We start from the raw sequence: 5,293 nt of genomic DNA on the forward strand, positions 1-5,293 counted from the left end.
TGTCTCTGTATTGACTGACATGCATGGCATTCCCTTTTGAAAAAGCAATGTAATACACTGTAAAGTTATATGTAATCCAATTTAATATAAAGAAGATTATTATGATAATAAAAATAAAAATAAAAAATAATAAAAAAAGATTTTGGGCATACATGCACACGTGCTCTTAAGATTTTCAAGCCACCAGGTCCGGGATTCAAACCATGGTCAACTATGTGAGATCCAGTGCCTTTGCCAACACCTTCTGGCCCTTCCAAAGTTTTTGAAACCCCTTTGTATATGGACATTTTAAAAACTGGAAAAAATGTTAGCAATAGAGAAATGAATTTTTTAAAATGCAGTATACCCATATAAGGAAATACTAATCAATGATAAAAAGGAAGAAGCAAAATGATACACAAAACAATATGAATGGCTTTCAAAATAACTGGGTTGAGAGTCTGCATATGGTGTGCTGGTTAAGGTGCTGGATTTTCCCATGGCTGGCCATGGTTCCAGTCCCAGTCCAAGAGGCTTGAAAGTCACACTGGGCGAATGTGCATACATTCCCAAAATCTCAAGATGGGAATAGAGTAGAAGGTTTTGTAGTATGGTCATCTCCTCTTGGGGGAGATTTCTCTCTCTTTCTCTTCTCTCTCTATCTCTATCTCTCCAGTAAGTGCACATGGCTGGTAGCCAAAACAAAAATAAAAACAAAAACAAAAAACAAACAAAAAGTTTAAAAGAAAAATAAGTAACTGTGTTGAGTGAAGAAAGCCAGATAAAAAGAGAAAAAAAAGGGGTGTAGTGGTGCCCACCCTATGGAAAAATAAAGAAAAGATAAAAGAAAAAAGAATACTTACTGCATGATTCCATTTACATGTTGAAGTGTTATAGAACTGAATGACTATTGAATTTTTATTATGTATTTATTATTTTATTTTATTCTTCTTAGTTTTAAAAATTTGATTGCTATACATCATTTGACCTGCAAAGAGAATTTAGTCAACTTGAAATACACCTCAGATCAGTTCAGTTGAGAATACTATACATGTTATCATCACCAGGCAATAAACCATGTCTGTGTTCCACAAACAATTTGTTTCCTCTCTATCTTTTCTCCCTGATTTTCTTCCCTATACACTTTCCTGCTCCCACTATCTCTCCACACTGTCTCCAGTGTCATAACTGTTTTCACAGTTTTTTATGTCCTCCAATATTTTAATCTCTACCATGGAGGGCAGACAGTAAGTATATATTAAGTGGAGACATAGGGTATCTCTCTTTTATAGCCTGGCTTGCTTCATTCAGCAATAAATCTTCCATAGTAGACCACTTTCTATCAAATGCCAGGGTCTGTTTTTGTTTGTTTGTTTGTTTGTTTTGTTTTGTTTGTTTGTTTATTTGTTTGGGTTTTTTTTTTTTGGTTTTTGGTGGTTTTTTTTGGCTGAATAGTATACCACTGAGTATGTGCCACACTTTTTCAATCCATTCATATGTTCATGGACATTTAGGTTGCCTGCATGTCTTACCAATCATGAATAATACTGCAATAAATATTGATGTGCAAATGCTTTTCTGACTGATTATTTTCCTTTCCTTGGGGTAGATACCCAGGATTGGGATAACTGGGTCATATGGTAATTCTATTTGTAGATCTTTGAGAAATCTCCCCATTGTTTTCCACAGTGACTGAAACAATTTACATTCCCACCAAGTGTAGGAGAGTTCCCCTTTCACTAAAACCCACCAACATTTACCATTTTTTGCATTTTTGATCTTTGTCATTCTGACAGGGGTTAGGTGGTATCTCACTGTGATTTTAATCTCCATCTCCCTTATGATGATGGAGGTTAAGCATTTCTTTATATTCTTTTTAGCTGTTCATATGTCTTCTTTAGAGAGTTTTTTTTTCAGTTTATTATTCCATCTTTTAATTGGGTTAATCTTTTTTGGGGGGAGGGGGTAAGTCTATTGTGTTCCCTGTGTATTCAGGTTATCAGTCCATTATCTGAGACATAGATTACAAAAATATTCTCCCATTCTGAAGTTTGTTGATTCACACTAAATATTGTGTCCTTTGCTTCTTAATCTGAAATAACCCCACTTGTCTATTTTAGGGATTATTGCCTGTGCTTGGGAGTCTTATTTAAGAAGTCTTTGCCTACCCTAATGTCTCCCAGAGTTTCTCGAGTGTTTTCCATCAGTAGTTTTATAGTTTGAGGTCTTAGGTTCAAATCTTTGATCCATTTTGAATTTATTTTTTGTTAATGGTGAAGGATGAGGATTCAGTTTCATCTTTCTTCAGGTGGATACTCAGAATTTCCAGCAACTCTTGCTAAAGAGCTTTTCCTTTTCTCAGTGGATTGACTGGTATCCTTTGTGAAAATCAGTTGGCTGTAAACTTCGGGGTTTATTTATGGGGACTCTATTCTGTTCTGTTGATCCACCTGTTTTTGTGGCAATACCATGCTGTCTTGATTATCACAGCTTGATAGACTATTTTGAGGTCAGGGAATGAGATGCTGCCCACTCCACTTTTCCTGCACAGAATTGCTTAGGCAATGCTAGGTCTTTTGTGATTACAGACAAATTTTATAATTGTCTTTCTTAGATATGTGAAGAATGTCTCTGATAATTTGATTGTAATTTCATCAGACATGTGGATTAATTAAGGTAGAATTGCTATTTTGATTATTTTAATTCTTCTAGTCTAGGAGCATGGGATGTCCTTCCACTTTTTTGAGTCATTTTCAGTATATTTTTAAAGATTTTCATAGTTTTCTTTGTAAAATTCTTTGACTTCCTTAGTTAGGTTTATCTTTAGGTATCTTATACTTTTTGTGGCTATGGTAAAAGGGATTCTTTTTTTTCACATCCACCACATTGAACTTTTTGTTTATATATAGAAATGCTATAGATTTTTGATGTTGATTTTGTATCCTGCCATTTTATTGCATTTATTATTCATTTATTACTTCAAGAAGTTTTTTCATGGAAAGCTTTGGGTCTCTAAGGATACCATCATGTAATCAGCAAATAAAAATATTTGCAATTCTTCTTTGCCTATTTGAATTCCTTTTATATTCTCTTTTCTGATTACATTGGCTAAGATTTCCAGCACTATATTACAAAGCAGTGAAGAAAGTGAGCAGCCTTGTCTAGTACCCGTTTTTAGTGAAAAATCTTTTAGCTTTAGCCCATTCAGTATAATGTTAGCTATAGGTTTTACATATATGTCTTTTATTGTGTTGAGAAATGACCCTTGTATACCAATCTTGTTGAGAGTCTTAATCATGAAAGGATGTTGTATTTTATCAAAAGCCTTCTCTGCATCAATTGAAGTGATCATATGGTTTTTATCTTTCTTTCTATTAATATGCTGCATTATATTTATGGTCTTGCATATGTTGAACCACCCTTGCATCCCTGTAAATAAAGCCTGCTTGATCGTGATAAATCTTTTTTTGTATGTTATTGGATGTAATTTGCAAGTATATTGTTGAGAATTTTTGTATCTATATTCATCAGAGATATTGATTTGTAGTTTTCTTTTTTTGTCATATCCTTATCTGTTTTGGGAATGAGGATAACGGAGCCTTCATAAAGTGAACCTAGAAGGTTTCTTTCCTTTTGGATCTTTAGAAATACTTAGAGTGGGATAGGGATTAACTCTGCCTTGAAAGTTTTTTAGAAATCAGACGTGAAGCCATCTGGACCTGGGCTTTCCTTTCTCGGGAGGTTATTTATTATTGATTCAATCTCATGGCTTATTGTGTTTTCTGTGGGTGATGAGGAATTGATGCTTTCCTTCGAGGGAGGGACATTTTGTTGGTTGTTCATATTTCTTGTGCCTCAGTGATTGTTCCTAGTTGTCCTTCCTAAATTATTCAAGGTATCTCAGTGTTTATAGGTGTGCAGGAGTAGAAAAATGGCCATATCTCTTCTACTCTGCTTCCCTGTTGCTTACCAGCAACCTTCACTGTTATCATTGGTCCTGGGTGACCCAGAGTCCTCCCTGTTTCTAAATAACAGATTCACCTGAAAACAAGCTACTCAGCTTCAACCCAGGAGCACTGAAAAGATTGCACTGTGTGGTATTCAAAGAACCACCATCCCGAGAGTTCAAAGGCGAGTGGAGGCTTGGATGAGCCATAGGTCCCAGCCGTTAGGCCCTGCAGACACAGGTAGCATTGGGCAAGGCCATGTACTTGAACTAGTATCCATATGGGGTGGGGAGAGGTGCAAGTTCATCTTAAAGTCCCAAGACACAAAACTGAAGTCCAAAAGTGATTGCTGGGGAAATGAGTCATGGGTCCTGGTCGTTAGGCCCTGCAGCCTCAGGCAGACTGGAGTCTTGAAAGACCCTTCACTTGAACCAGTGTTCAGATGGGACAGGGATGGGGTGTAAGTTTGTCAAACCTGAAGTCCAAAGTTGAGTTGGGGGTGATGAGCCACTGGTCCTGGCTGTTAGATCCTGTAGCCACAGGTAGCCTGGAGTCAGGCAAGTCCCTTCACTTGAATCAGGGTCCAGATGGGGCAGGAAGGAGAGCTTGCCCTTATTATTTTCTTTAACTTCTGGGATACTAATTAACTTGATGTTTGGGTGCTTGATGGTATCTGGTATTTCTCATATTCTATCCTCATTTTTCTTGGTTGTTTTCGCAGTCTTTTTGATAATTTTTTCTAAGTCAGAGGTTTTGTCTTCTACACTCGAGATTCGATCTTATGTGAGATCTAACCTGCTTTTAATATGTTCAAGGGAGGTTTTAATTTTCTGTATCACAGTCTTTATCTCTAACAATTCTGCTTGATTCTCTTTTCCAATTTTCTGAGGCATGATGATAAGTTATCTACTTGCCATCTTTCCATCCTTTTCTTATGCACATTAATTGCTATGAATTTTCCTCTTATAACTGCTTTTGCTGTGTCCCATAGATTCTGGACACTTGTGTACTCATTATCATTTGTTTCCATATTTTTTTTTATTTCAGCCTTAATTTCTTGAGTAGTGAAGAAGTCATTCAGAAGTAGGTTGTTCAGTTTCCATGTGTTCGTGTATTTTTGGGGTTGTTTCGTTTTTTTTCTTTTTTCTTTTTTTTATTTTTTGGAGAGGTTTTTGCTATAGGGCGTGTGTGCTTGCAAGACAGAGAGAGAGAGAGAGACAGAGAGAAAGAATGTGAGAAATCACCCCCCAGGGGGGATGATCACGCCTCAATCCCTTCTCCTCCATTCTCCTCTTGAGATTTGGGCATGCACGCACACACGCCCAGTGTGAGTTTAAGCCACCGGGTCTGGGACTGGAACCGCAGTC

Source organism: Tupaia chinensis, unplaced genomic scaffold (assembly GCF_000334495.1).
Source record: "Tupaia chinensis unplaced genomic scaffold, TupChi_1.0 Scaffold138380_1, whole genome shotgun sequence".
Taxonomy (NCBI): Eukaryota; Metazoa; Chordata; class Mammalia; order Scandentia; family Tupaiidae; genus Tupaia; species Tupaia belangeri.